Genomic DNA, 15364 nt, shown 5'->3' with positions numbered 1-15364 from the left:
GACTGAAACCTGACCTAGCAAAGAAAGTTATTTTTTGCACCAAAGGCGCCGCTTGACCCTCACTCCTAAATCCTCTGCGTAAAAGGGACCTAGAAGCCCAGCTGGGGGCTCGGTCTTTTGGACAGAAGTCTGCCGGGCCCCGCCGGCCGTAATAAACCTTCCTTCTCGGAGAATTCCTGCATCCTAGCCTTCAATACGCGATCACCGAATCCTCTCGACTTCTGCTCCATTAGCAGAACCCAAGTAAAGTGCCGGGTCCGGCTGCCCTCTGCTCGGGGGTGTTCTACCCTATGCCTCTTGTCCTCCAACTAGGCAGTAAGTTCTTTGGGGCCTGGGCTGTGTGTCTCACTCTCCCCAGAATATCTATCCTTGGGAGAATCGACAGGACTGGAGGACTCCATCAATGCTGAATTGCAGAAAGAGAAAAATGTCAGGCGTGCACCAGGGTAACTTCCACCATCGTTGACACTCCACACCAATGATCCTATCCTGTCATAGAGGCAACCCTTCTGCGATCCAAAACTTCTTCGAATGTGAAGCCAATAACCAAATAAATTCAGTAAGAAAGTGAGATAATGATAGTTTTAAAAATAAGAAATAAAATAGAAAAAATTAAAAATGTACAGATAATAAAAGTATAAAAATTAAAAGTAAAAAAAAAGCATATTCTTGCTTTGTACACTGCAGGTGCTAAATAAATGTTTACTTCCAACAGAGACTCTATGATTTACTCCACAACATCCTATAAAAGCAGACCACGAGGGCCTTGGCTGTGGCGCCTGTGTCCTCGGCTTCTAGTTCTTCCCAAGCAACACCGGTCTAAGTCATGGGGAGCAGTGAGCATCTCCCTCGTGTTTTAAAACCTGCAGAGAAGATCCCCACCCTGCTCAGAGCGTGTGGGGAAGCAGGCGGGTCACCTGCCTCATCCCACCTGAAGCAAGGCCTGGAAACGTGGATAAGAAATGAGGGCTGCTTCTCATTTATGGAATCAGAAACCCCGGGGTGGGGCCTGGGGAGCTGCGCTGGGAACCCCGCAAGCCCCAGCTGGCTCTGGTGCCTGTGACAGCAGCAAAGGCCCTCCTGAGACCCAGGGCGTGCTGCTTCCCAGTCACGCAGAGGCCCCTGCATCATCTAAGCCTGCCGGAGGACACACCTGGGCAGGTGATTGCCCAAGGAGCCCAGGGGCAGGTGCAGCCTGAGTGCCGCCCGCCCCCAGCCTTCCTCTGCAGAGCCCGGGAAATGCGTCCTCCGCCTTGTCCCTGTGCCGTGGTGAGAGCCCAGAATGACCACTGGGACCATCGGGTGTGTCATGGAGGGCAGGGATCACTGTCCCCTGGTCGTTTTTAACCCCAGCCTCGTCTCCAGCCCCCAAGGGCGGCCGGGGGTCTCCAACAGTGAGGCCAAGGGCTGACCGCTGCTGGGGGCTCTGGGCAAGGCTGGCCGGCTCTCAGTGCGCCCACCAGAACCCAGCCTTGTGCCTCTTCCGTGCCCGTGCACTTGTGGCCGTACAACCTGCTGGACTGCGTGGGACAATGATTGTAGAAATGCAGAAGGAGGCTGTGGGGGCTGGCTGCTTGGGTTTTCTAAGAATTCTGAAATAATTTCCATCAAAACGGTTCTTCTAATACTACCCACACCAGCTGAGACCACAGGGACAGCGTGGGCAAAGAGATGCCCGCCTTGAGCCCTTGGACTGGGAGCTGGCCAAGCCCTGGGACCCTCTCCCCTGGAAGTCTCCTGCTCTGCCGCCCACCTGGTGGAGACCCCTCCCCAGATTCTGCTGGGTTCCCTCGCCCCATGGGTGCCCTGCCTCTCTTGTGGATTAAACGCAGTCCCCACCCCCCTCCTGGTAGAGGGTTTAGGAGGTTTAAGACTCAGCATCTTGGTACACAACACCTGCAGCCTCGGAACGCAAAGTGGCGCAGACCCAGCATTCCTCTTTGGAAGTAGCCCCTTACACCGTTCTCTTACCTGAACTCCCGTGGATTTGACATGGAGGGAATATAATCATTTTACAGCCATAGGCGCGGCTCCCAGACTTGTAGGGAGGCTGTTGATGACTTGGGGGGAATTTTTCATTGAAAATCCTACACGTTAATTATGTTTTCCTTTATCCTTAGTTCCCTCAGTTTCTTTCTCTTCTTTTTTTTTTTTCCGCTTTAATCTCAAAACCCACAGAGATTAAGACTGGGGTTAGCTGGTAAATGCTGTAATACTTGGCTTTTCTGGTGCCACCTTGGTGAAAAAAGAAACTGAGCGGCTCATCGTTCTGGTCTTGTGTCCTGATTATCCACAGTCCCTGCCCAGGGGGACGGGGCTGGCTCTACTGGAGACTGGCACCGGTGGCAGCATCCTGTGGCTGCTCGGGCCTCACAGGTGATTTATGAAACAGAAACGCGCCCCCGGAGGCAGCCCAGGACGTCCCGGCAGCAAGACTGCAGGTTTTCAATGTGACCAACTCCATCTTTAAGCGAGCCCCCTGGATCAGCACACGGGGTGCCAGGTGGCCGACCGCGGCACGAGGTCCTCTCCGCCCAGGGCTTGAAAGCTTCCATCACCATGGTTACCTCTGTGTTTATTTTTGCTGGGCGGAGGGTGATTTCTGCCACTCTAAAGAAAATATTTATAAACGCTTTCGGAGATGTGTAAAATAGGAGGCAGCCAAAACTGACTTAGGGGAGCCCCCACCCAGCTTCACACACTTGTCATGTTCTCCAGCCAGCGTTCAGTTTTTTCACACCACTGAAATCAAGGAAATCCTGAGCTGAAGTCTCCCTTGATCCCCGAGGCCAGGTTATCTGTGGATGGGGGTGGTTTCCCTGCCCCAGAAGGGCTGGCGGCCAGCGGGCAAGGGGCTGTTGCGGGAAACTGGCTTACCTGTTCCTTACTGTACCTATTATACCTGTTCTATTGTAGATGTTGCAGTTGTTCCCTATTACTGTAGATGATGTTGCAGTTCTAAGAGCAAACAGCTGCTCAGCAGTTTCCAATAAATACGAGGTGGAAACTAGGGTCGAGGCTCTCAGTTCCAGCAGCTGGGAATGCCCTGGTCCCAGCTTTGTCTCCTTTCTCGTGTCCTTTATTGTAAAGTTCTGAGTTGCCTTCCCTTCGAGCCAACCTATCACTGAGCTGATCACAGCAAGGGGCTGGGGACGAGGGCGTGTATGAGAATTCCGTACTCTGCGGGACACACCATCAGACCCTCGCTACTTTCCCCTCCGTGCCCCAAGTCCCCCATGCCACGTGGGGTTAGCTCAGCAGGCTTGGGGTGCGCAAATCCTGCACACTCCAAGGAAAGGAGGAGCCTTTTCCTGGCCCCTGGAAGGTGACCTCTGAGCCTCTGGAATACCCTCTGATAAAAGGGCCGCCACAGGCCCTGGGCTGTGCTGCATCGGTTTAACCTTTGGGGATGGTGGAGAGCAAGTGTCCAAGGTCAGACACGAGCCCCCTCACCTATGGGACTGACGCCCAATAAAATCCCTGGACACCGTGGCTCGAGTGAGCCTCCTGGTTGGCCCTACCCCAAGGTGTTGTCACTTGGTGGCTGGGAGAATGACGTGCCGTCCACACGACTCCGCTGGCAGAGGACACTGAGAAGCTGGTGCCTGGCCTCTCCTGGACACCCCCTCATGTGCTTTTCCTTTGCTGATTTTAATCTGCATCCTTTCACTGAAATAAAGCATAACCTCTATGTTCTGTGAGTCCCGCTAGTGGATCATCCAAACGGCGTGCTCGGTGGGGAGTCCCAGTACACCCCTCCCCCACAAACAGCCCCGGCCTGAGCCTCGATGGAAACAGGATGCCAATGATCCCTGCCCTTTTGTGAAAGAAAGAGATGCGTCCCCGGCTAGCATTCGCCGCATCATCTTGTAACAGAGCGGTGGGCGGGGAGCTGGGCGTGGCGTGGAAAAGGGTGGGCTGAATCCCAGTCTCCACCACCTTCCCCTCTGGCCACGGAGGCTCCCTGAGATCCGGAGCAAATCCAGCCCCACTGCAGCGTCTGGGGCCAAGCCCACGAGAAGGAGGGTGCCGGCCCATCCTGCCGAGTTCCAGGGCCCATCTGAGCAGCCTGGAGTCAGCTCTAACTACACTGATTTGCACCCCGAGCCCCCCTGGTACGGCCTGACGAGGCTTGAACCGTGCACCCCAGCCGGGCGTGTTCTTGGTTCTGGTCCCCATTCTGGGGTGTCTTTCCACAGGAAACAAGAGCTCCTCGAGATGTCACTTCAGCAGAGGGGTGGCCCTGCGGAGTCAGGGGGCTCTACTCCCATGGCTAGTGTCCTGTTTAAGCAGGGGGAAAGTCAGATGGAGAAAGAAGCCACAGGGAGCAGCCTGAAGCCAAAGTCCACGGAACGCGGCAGAGAAGGGAGCAGCCAGGGGAGGCCGCCACGTGCGTGGCCGTGAAGTGGAAGAGCCAAGGGCCAAGGGTCAGCGGCTGCCAGCCCCGGAACGCCACGGTCTTCTGGAAGAAAGCATCGCCTCGGTGACTCCTTAATTATGGACATTTTCTAGCCTCAGAACTGTAACACAATAAATCCCCATTACTTAAGCCAATTCATTGCATGGTATTTGTGATAGAGGCTGGGACACTAAGACTGAGTCCCAGAGGCAATGAGTGCTGGGTTGGAATCCCAATCCTGCCCCAGGCCAGGGACCTTGGGCCAGTCACACCTGCTCCCTGTGCTCCCGTCCTCCTGCTGAAGAATGAGGATGGTGGTGCCTGCCCGGGAGGGTAGACTAAAGGGCTCCATCAATACCAAGTGCATAGTACAGTGCCTGGCATGTAAAAAGAAGCTCAGTAAGTGTTAGCACTAGAAACTGTGCTGGCTTAGAGCTAGATGCCCTAGAAAAGCGTTCTTAAGCTTCATAAATCCCTGAGGGTGTGAATCCATTGTAAACAGGCTTTTTAAATAAGGAGACTTTAGTTAGGGCGTGGCAACTGAGTCAGGATGGGTCTTAATCCTATCACTAAGGACCTACAGGGAAGGTCACGGAGAGCGAGAAAGAGGGAGCAGCCGGAAGCCGAAAGTCAAGGGAACCCGGAAGAGAAGGGAGCAGCCAGGGGAGCCCGCCACGTGCATGGCCGTGAAGTGGAAAAGCCGAGGACCAAGGCTCAGCGGCTGCCAGCCCCAGAACGCCGCGGTCTTCTGGAAGGAAGCATCGCCTCGGTGACTGCTTGATTTTGGACCTCTCCTAGCTTCAAAACTGTGAGCCAGGGAAGCAGACGTGGCCCAGTGGTTAGGGCGTCCGTCTACCACGTGGGAGGTCCGCGGTTCAAACCCCGGGCCTCCTTGACCCGTGTGGAGCTGGCCCACGCGCAGTGCTGATGCGCGCAAGGAATGCCGTGCCACGCAGGGGTGTCCCCCGGTAGGGGAGCCCCACATGCAAGGACTGCACCCCGTAAGGAGAGCCGCCCAGCACAAAAAAAGTGCAGCCTGTCCAGGAATGGCACCGCACACACGGAGAGCTGACACAACAAGATGACGCAACAAAAAAGAGACAGATTCCGGGTGTCGTGGACAAGAAAGTGAGAGGACACAGAAGAACACACAGCGAATGGGCACAAAGGGCAGACAACTGGGGGGCGGGGCAGGGCGGGGAAGGGGAGAGAAATAAATAAAAAATAAGTCTGAAAAAAAACCAACTATGAGCCAATACATTCCCATTGTTTAAATTCACCCATTGCTTGGTATTTGTTTTGGCAGCTGAGAAAGTCTTAGAGGGAGTGATTTAGTTTCATGGCTGCCGAAACAAACGCCATAGGATGGGCTGGCTCAGCAGCAGGGATGGAATGGCCCGTGCTTCAGAGGCTGGGAGGCTGGCTTCCTCCCGTATCTTCCGGCCGGCCGCGATCTCTGGGTTTCCTTGGCTTTTCCATCCCGTGGCGATGCACAAGGTGGCACCCTCTTTCTCTTCCAGGTTCCGTTGAGTCCCAGCTCTGGCTGCTCCCTGGGCGTCCCCTCCCATCTGCGGTTTCCTTCGCTTCCGAGGCCTTCAGCTCGTGTGACCAAGGCCCGCCCTCCTTCAGCGTGGACACCTGAGCCAATAACACCTTCAAATTCCTGCTGACGACGGACCAGGCGCTGGGAGCCGAACGTGCCTCCGTGTGGGACGCAATTCAGTCCCCAGCAGGGCACTAGTTACACGACCTTGAGAAGGTCCTTCTGGGTGTTTAGCCTCCATGGCCCCACCCGTGAAACTGGGAAAACGCCACCCCCTGCCAGCTTTCCTGAGGTGCTGTGATGCAAGGTCAGTGGAGCTCTAAGCAGTCCCGGCGCCGTGCAGGCCACCCATGGTGCCATGCGTTCCCTGGGCTGTCCCTTAGAACAGGCCAACCAGGGGGTCCAGGACAGCGGCGGGAGAGCCGGGGACAGGCGTGGAGCCCGGCGTAGACCAGTGGACGCACCAGAGGGCCGGGCGGGCCCTGGGCCTGTCAGCAGAGCGAGAGGCCCCGCCATAAGATGGAAAGGTCTGACACGTAATTTAGCATCGACTCAGGGAAGAAGGAGGGACTGAGCTGAGTCCTCGCCCGGGGGGCACAGAGCACACGGTGGAAGGACCGGGCGTGTTCTAGGAGAACCTGGGCCAGGCTTGGCGCCCCGCAGGAGGGGGCCCCTGGGTCAGGGCGGCTCTTCCTGCAGGCTTCCCCGGGGGTGACGGAAACACCCCGGGATCTCCAAGCCCAGGGCTCGAGTCCTGGAAAAAACCTCCCGGCACTGGGCGAGGGTGGCTCCAAGCAACGAGGGCAGCTCCGTTCTCGCGTGGGCCGGCGAAATTGTTTCTTTTAACTCCAGGAAGGGTTAGAATCAGGTGAAGAAAACAAAGAAAACCAAACCCACATGTTAATTCTTTCCCAGTAAGTTTTGGACTAGCCCACATGTGTGTTTTAAAGTGTCCGTTGAAACGTAGCGTGTTAGGGACACCACAGAATAGCTCTGTGACTCTAGATAAAAACGTGCTGTTCCTTTTGGGCTAGTGACTTTAGCCCAAATAAAAAAGTAAATTTTAAAAAATTTTAAAAATTGAAAAAAAGAAGTAAATATGTAAACAGACAGAGAGAAATAGTGAAGTATGAAGAGAAATGAAGTAAATGTGTAGGCAATCAGAATGTTACTACACTGCGAGAGGGACCGTGCTTATAAATTTAAATTATCATTAGCTTCACCAGAGTTTTTAAAAGTATTGGGAAAAGTATTGATTGCCGTGTTAGGCAGATGAAGTGCCTTAAAAAGAAAATCAAATGAGTTAAATTTGCAAATACACTTTTAAATGGCTGAGGGAATTTAATTCCCAGGATCGATGGAGGGGGTTTCGATTGTTGAGTTCATCAAACATTAATCAAAGCTTCTTCAAAAGTGATTGTTAGAAAATGCCAGATGTATGGGGGGAGAAAGATTTATGAGTTGAATTGAATTGATTTAGGGAAACAAATCGTTTTTAAAAACTAACTTCAATAGATTATAAAATACATGTTGAGGCCTCAAGCAGCCTGGACAAGCCAAGCTCCCAGAGAGCTGAAGGTGGAGAAGCCCCAGGGCCAGGTGGGAGAGGGTGGGGGGGGAGGCTGGGGTCCCAGCCCGGCCCAAGGCCGCCTCCTCCCCAGCCAGGAAGCGCCCCACTTCCCACCTGCAGGAGCCAACCTGGCTGCAGGGGAAACGACGGTGGCACTCCTGGCCGCGAGGACCCGGCAGCCGTGGCCGTGGCCGGCCATGCCCAAGCCCCAGCCCAGCACCTGCCCTTGGGGTTCCACAGGGCCGAACCCACCCCTGCCAGCCAGATCACCCTGGCCTGGGGCCGAGCCTCCAGGTGTGTCCTGGGAGGAAGCAGGAGCAGCCGCTCAATGGCCAAGGGCACCGCAAACGAAGCCACCACCGAGAAGGGGTCCCTGGGGGACGGGGCCCATCTGCCCCCAGGAACACGTGGCCCCCTTGAGAAGTGGAAGGATTCAAGGACTCAGCGCCATTCTGTGAAAGACCTGGGGGTACCCGGGGGGCGTGGATCTGCCCTGCTGCTGGCCGCACCCCCAGAGGGGCCGTGGGCCTCGAGCCAGGCCTGGGCTCCGGGCGGGGAGGCCAGCGGGGGACGAGTCGCTGACCCTGCGAGAAAGACGAGCAGGCCCGGGGCGGGGAGGGCGAGCAGCCACCGGCCAATCCTGCACCCAGCCAGGGCTGCACAGGGCGGCTCCAGAGCGAGGCGTGGGGACCTCGGAGGCCGAGGCCACGCCGGCCACATGGCAGCCGTGGGCAGGGGGTGCCTTCTCCACCCCTTGGAGAGGGCCCCAGGCTGGTGTGGCGCGGGCCCAGCCCCACCCAGCTCCCTCCTGGGGGGGGTCCCCGGAGGCTCACGGGACTTTCCGGAGCCCCTGCCTCGGAGCCAGGCGCCGTGCCCCCCACATGGAGCCTTGAACCTGCCGGCACCAACGGCTTGTGGAGAAGCTCAATGGCCACGGCAGGGTCCAGCGGGGACCCCTTGACTGTGGAGCACCCAGGACCCCCATGGAAGAAACGGAGATTAGTTTAGTTTTCACATAAAGGAAGAAAATATTGATTAATGTAACCTGACAGCCTACTGCCTCAGTCTCCCACTCCTGGGTTAAGCAGGTCCTGTAGGCAGTAGAAAAGATGCCTAAGAAAGAGCTAAGTCAATACCAATTCAGCACTAAATTCCATTCCTTATTTGCAAAGGGGAGCAGGTAAAAGCTAAAATAGGGGAAGCAGACTTGGCCCAGTTGTTGGGGCGTCCGTCTACCACATGGGAGGTCCGCAGTTCAAACCCCGGGCCTCCTCGACCCGTGTGGAGCTGGCCCATGCGCAGTGCTGATGCGCGCAAGGAGTGCCTTGCCATGCAGGGGTGTCCCCCGCGTAGGGGAGCCCCACGCGCAAGGAGTGCGCCCATAAGGAGAGCCGCCCAGCGTGAAAGAAAGTGCAGCCTGCCCAGGAATGGTGCTGCCCACATGAAGAGCTGACACAGCAAGATGACGCACCAAAAAGAAACACAGATTCCCTTGCCACTGACAACAACAGAAGCAGACAAAGAAGAAGACACAGCAAATAGACACGGAAAATAGACAACCGGGGTGGGAGGGGAAGGGGGAGAAATAAATAAATAAATCTTAAAAAAACAAAAAGAAACAAAAAAACAAAAATGGTTGGAATGTGACAGGGGAAGCGGTTAATCACAAACTCCTGTGCAGAAAAGTTAGACCTTCTCGGATAGGCTGTAACCTCTGAAGCATCCAATCTATGGAGAAACAGAAGAAGAGCTAGCTGCTAGGCTTAGGGGTATGAATTGTGCCATTTTTCTTTTTTGGGGACGCCAGCCACGTTTTCTGGTTGTGCGCCCCTTCTGGCAAGATTGAGAATAAATTCTTTTCTTCTTCACTATCAGGTAAGTCTTATTTTCTTCCTGAAGATTTCTTTCTTACACCCACAGACGCTGGCAGCAGCATTCACCCAGCCTTGCCCACCGGTGTGGACGAAAAGCCCCCGGCTCCCAGAGGCCGTGGACAGGCCAAGCAGGCGAGGCAGGGGCCCCCAGGACCGGGAATCACCCGCAGCCTCGGACTCCTCTGGTCTGGGGTGGTGACGCCCCTCCGGGTGCGAGCTCCAAGGCCGAGGGCACGTGCCTCCAGCTCCCCCGCCTGGGTCCCCCAGGCATCGCTGTCCCCAGCCAGGCCCCCACCCCCAGGGGCAGGTGATTTCGTGCTGCCTCTCTCAACTGCCAGAGGAGGAACTCGAGAGAACGCGAGTGGCTGGCCCGAGACTCCCCAGGGCCCCCAGCCCCGGCCAGGCCCCCCAGCCCCCGCCCTCCTCCCTGGGGCTGCTTCTCAGTGGGGATCAGAGCCCTAAAGGAGCGAGTGGGCAAGCCTAAAGTCTCCTTCCCTGTTCCAGAACAGCTACCGGACCCTGGCACCCCCAGCGCCAGTCCCCCTGGGGCGAGGAGGGGAGCAGTCCCCAGGCCAAGAGCCGGCCTCTGGCCCCCACAATGGCTGTCGCTCTGAGTCGCCCTCGAGGGCGGGCAGGCTGCACCAGCCCAGGACCCGTCCACGGAGAGAGGCCCCAGGTCCATGGACTGTGGCTGGAGCAGGCGCTGCCTCGGGGTACCCCTCCCCACACGCTCCCCAAGAAGAAGTGAGCTCCCTGGCGGTCAGCCTGTGGGAAGGGGGATGTTGGGTGATGGATGGATGGATGGATAGATAGATGCGGATGTGGCTCAAGCAATTAAGCTCCCACCTGCCACATGGGAGGTCCTGGGTTCGGTTCCCGGTGCCTCCTGGAGAAGACAACAAGCTGGTGCAACAGGCAGGCATATTGTGCTGATGCAACAGAATGACGCAACAAGGAGACACAAAGGGGAAAGACAACGAGAGACACGGCAAAGCAGGGAGCTGAGGTGGCTTGAGCAATTGAGCACCTCTCTCCCACATGGGAGGTACCAGATTCAGCTCCCAGTGCCTCCAAAAGAAAAGGTGAGCGGGCACAGAGAGCACCCAGCAAATGGACACAGAGAGCAGACAATGGCCAAGGGCCAAGGGGGAAATAAATACATAAAATAAATCTTTTTTTAAAAAAGCCAGTCAGCACTTTGGGTCACAAGTGGGGCGAAGACCCCTCTCTCTTGTGCCAGGCACAAATGAGCCTGTACCCCGATGACGGTGACAGCAACCAGGTCCTTGGGGACAGACCAGGAGCTTCAGGCTGACGCTCAAGCCCTGGGAGGCAGAGCAAAAAGAGAACCAACCTGGGTGCCTGGGCGCTGCCGGATCGAGCTGCGCCCTCCTCGGGACTTTTCCCATGCAAGGACCCACAAGTTGTCTTTATTGTTAGAGCCTATTGGAGTTGATTTCTGTTTCTTTTTAAAGATTTATTGTAGTTCTCTCTCCCCCCTCCCCGTTGTCTGCTCTCTGTGTCCATTCGCTGTGTGTTCTTCTGTGTCTGCTTGCATTCTCATTAGGCAGCTCCAGGAACTGATCCTGGGACCTTCCAGAGTGGGAGAGAGGCAATTGCTCTCTTGTGGCACCTCAGCTCCCTGTTCTGCTACGTCTTCTTATTTTCTCTGTGTCTCTTGCTGCGTCATCTTGCTGCACCAGCTCTCCGTGTCGGCCGGCACTCCTGTACGGGGTGGCTTTTCCCACACAAGGCGGCGTTCTCATGCAGGGGGCACTCCTGTGCAGGGCCACATTCCCACATGGGCCGGCAGTCCACGTGGGCCAGCTCGCCACGTGGGCCAGCTTGCCCTCACCAAGAGACCCCGGGCATTGAACCCTGGGCCTCGAACCCTGGACCTCCCACGTGGTAGACGGGAGCCCAGTGGCTTGAGCCACACCCACTTCCTGATTTCTCTGTTTCCTGTTGTCCAGAGCTTCCTGGCAGGTGCTGGTGCCCTCTCTACGGAAGAGGAAACTGAGGCTCAGAAAGACAAGGTGACATGCCCGACATGGCTGAGCCAAGACTCGAACCCCAAATTCCTTGGCCAGAAAACCCACACTCTTGGCCACCGTCCCCACAGCTGCACACTAACTCAGGTGCAAACTCCAGCTGTCACTGGTTTGGGGGAACTCCAGGGGAAGCTCTTACTGCTCCTTCTCTACACCGGAATCCCTGGTGCCCAGGGTCTCACGAAGCGAGAATCTGCTGTCCCTGGGAAGGGCGAGCTCTGTGCCCCCCACCAAGCAGGCTCAACGCCAGAGTCCTGGGGCCACCCCGGGCCCACGAGGCTCCTCGGTGGCAGGCACTGCTCCCGTAGCCCCTGATGGCCGCATCACACCCCAGAGCCTCCCTTGCCAGGCTATGGGTTCCCAAAACAGCCCACTAGATGTGCAGACACGTGCACTTTGGTGAGAAAGCCCTTCCCCCCGAGTCGGGCCCGAGCCCCTGCTGCACCTGCTGCTGCCCACGCCTCGTGGGCCTCTCTGGGCCCAAACCTTCCGAGCTTTCTCGGCGTTTCCCGGTGTGGGAACGTGGCACAGGGACTCGGCCTGCGTGAGTGGGTTTCTCCTGGGCCCTGCCACAGCCGGGCGTTCTCTTGCAGCAGGCGAGCTGCGCGAGTGAACCCTGCCACCCCAGGGCCTTGGCGTGGCCAGTGGCAGAGTGGGAGACCCAGGCCTGGCCCCAAAACCAGCAGTCCCAGGGAATCCAGACATCAGCCAACCCCGTCCTGAGCAAGTAGCTCCCACGTCAACCAGCCTCGGCCTCGGCGGCAGCCCTCTATGGCCCTTTGACACCCGCCGGGAGGTAAATGCCGGAGCCTCTCCGTCTCCCAGCCACGCGCGGGCCCGTGGGCTTCAGGGTGCAGGTCCAGAGTGCCGGGGTGCGTTCCTCCAGCAGCCGCGTTGGCCGTGGGCAGCCGGGCCAGGCGCAGTGCCCTGGGGTGCAGCCAGCTCCGGGCTGTCGGCCGAGCCGCGTGGCACCTGCTCCCGTTTCCAAGTCCAGTCCCAGCCGCAGTCCACGCCTCCCGGCTGTGGCCCCGTGGGCGTCACCGCAGCCCGTGGCGCAGAGCACGCTTCCGGATAGGGAGGCGCTGGGCGCTCGTTGGTCTGGCTCGGCCCCAGCCTCGTCGTCATCTTTGTCTTTCCAGAGGGACAGGGCAACGAGGTGGAGGAGGGTTTGGGAACAAAACCAAGGATTTGATGCTCGCGCTGAGACAAAGCAGAGACTCCAATAAGGGCGGTTTCCTACCACCCAGACCCCGCTGGGTACGAGAGCGGACGCGTCTGTCCAGCCCTCCCACTTGACAGCGTAGACGACGCATCACCGCTTTCGAACACTCGCTTTTGGTTTTGTCATTCATTAGGCAAAGTGCCAGACTCAGCCTCCAAAACAAACCCAGGGGTCACCCACCTCTGGGGAGGCTTTACTTGCATTAGCACCCCGAGTGTCACCCACATTCACACCCCCAACCACACGGACTAGCTCAACTGTGGGCATCACCGCGGCACCATCCTTTCACACGGCCGCGCCTCGAGGCTCCCGAAGGGCTGTCTGTGCCCCGACTATCTATTGAGCAGTCCTTATTCTCCCAGAAATGGAACGGGGTGGAGAGAGAAGATGTCTTGTCTGCTTTGGATAGCAGGTGGGACCCTGGCTTTGTCCACAAAGACACATTTTTGTCCCATACACCTAAATAGCTCATTGTTGCTTGAAGAAGGCGTGGCCGGTTGCCCCCGAAACACAGCGGTCACCTTCTGAGCCGCTTACAGGGCCCACAGGGCACCGCCTCAGCGGACACACGTCCTGAGACCCCGCAGTCCTGAGGACAATTTCAGATTCTAGAGAACAAACAAGAAAACAGGCCTTTGGCTGCAGCACAGGCTGAAGGCAGCTCAGGGGCCCGCACGGCACAGCCCTGGTTTGTGGCGCCATCTAGTGGCCTCAGCAGGCAGTGCAGCCTGGACTAGAGGGTGTGCCTGGGAGCCGAGGGCTGGACTCTGGGGACCCCCCATGCCCTCCAATCCCTTTTAGCTGAACAAGTGACAGTGTCAGGTCCTGGGTGGGAGACCCGCCTGGGGCCTGGAACCACAGCAGGCTGAGGCCCTTGGGCCTGGGGAGCACCCAGGTTGGGTCTCCCCAGCTCAGAGGCACCCCAAGTTCTAAGGTCCTCTAGCACCCTCCCTCCCACCCATCAGAAAAGCAACCAGCACCCCCTGCAGGGGCCTGGGAGCCGAACCAGGGTGAGAAGACCTGGGTTTCGGTTCTGGGCCCCTCGGGCCAGTCACTGAACACTTGGCCTCGGTCTCCCTACCTGTCAGTGGAATTAGCGACGCGGAACTCATGGGGTTCTTGCGGCACCTGGGCCCGCGGCGGGGCGGGCAGTGCTTATTGCCACATTCGCCGTCCGGGCATGGCCCGCTGCAGGATGCACCCCCGCCACCTTCCAACCACAGCGGCCTGGGTTTAAATCCAGCCACAGCGCCTGCCCTGGAAAAGTTGTGAGATACCTCTGTTTCCCCTAGAGGGAGGATACCCAGAGTGGCAGGCTGAATAGGAGGATACCAGCAATGTGTGCACAGATCCAAGCCAATCGCCTACCCCCCCGCAGCAGAGGACCCAGTCAGCCACTGAAGGGACCCTTCTAGAGACCCTGCATGGCCCCAAAGTCTGGCCCATAGGTTGTGCCCTGCACCAGCCCAGGGAGGACACTCCCACTGAAGAGCAGTGACAGCCTCCACCGACCTCCCAGGGGCCCCCTGGGTCCCTCCCTCCTTCTGCCTCAGTGCACTCGGCATTTAATCCCTTGAGCCATGCCAGCAGAAAGGGTCTGGGATGGGAGAGTTTAAACTACAAGCATTTTCGGGACTTGGAGTTGTCCTGGGTGGTGCTTCACGGACAATTACGGGACATTGTAGATCCCCCCAGGGCCCACTGGATGGAACGTGGAAGAGTGTGGGCTATGATGTGGACAATTGACCATGAGGTACAGTGATGCCCAGAGATGTACTTACCAAATGCAATGGATGTGTCATAATGATGGGAGAGAGTGTTGCTGTGGGGAGAGTGGGGGGTGGGGGCGGTGGGGTTGAATGGGACCTCATATTTTTTTAATGTAATATTTTTTAAAAATGAATTAAAAAAAACTACAAGCATTATGCAGATGAGAATATTCTTACACAGCAGCATCCCCTTTGAAGGGCGCCCCTTTGAAGGAGTGTGGGTGCATACACACGCATATGCACAAACACATGCAGGCCTTCTTTTTCTCTTTCTCTCCCTCCCTTGTGAGGGCTCCCCAGCCTCACTGTATGTTGTATTCACAGGGTTTTCTCTCCAAAAGTTTGTAAATTCCTGGGGTAAGGATTCCACCTCATTCTCTTTGTCTTGCTAACATCAGGATTAATGGTGGGAAAAAATACATTCCTTCATTAGATGAATGGATGAAAGATGGATGAGTGGATAGATGTTGGATGGATATTGGATGATTGGATGGGTAGATGAATGGATTGGATGCATGGGTGGGTGGTGTTTGGATGGACAGATGGATGGGTGGATGGATGATGGATGGATAGATGGATGTTGGACAAATGGATGGATGGATGTTGGATGGGTGGATGGATGGAAGAATGGATAGATGAATAACTTGGATGGATGGCTAGATGGATTTTGGATGAATGGATGGATGGATAATGGATGATAGATGTTGGATGATGGATGTTGGATGGATGGATGGGTGGATGGATGATGGATGTTGGATGGATGGATGGATGGATAGGTGGATGTTGGATGGATGGATGGATGTTGGATGTGTGGATGGATGGGTGTTGGATGGATGAATACCTTGGATGATGGGTAGATGGATTTTGGATGGATGAATGGATGGATGGATGTCAGATGGATGGATGGATGGATGGATGGATGGATGGATGGATGAT

Source organism: Dasypus novemcinctus, chromosome 4 (assembly GCF_030445035.2).
Source record: "Dasypus novemcinctus isolate mDasNov1 chromosome 4, mDasNov1.1.hap2, whole genome shotgun sequence".
In the NCBI taxonomy this organism is placed as follows: domain Eukaryota; kingdom Metazoa; phylum Chordata; class Mammalia; order Cingulata; family Dasypodidae; genus Dasypus; species Dasypus novemcinctus.
This window is presented reverse-complemented; position numbering follows the sequence as displayed.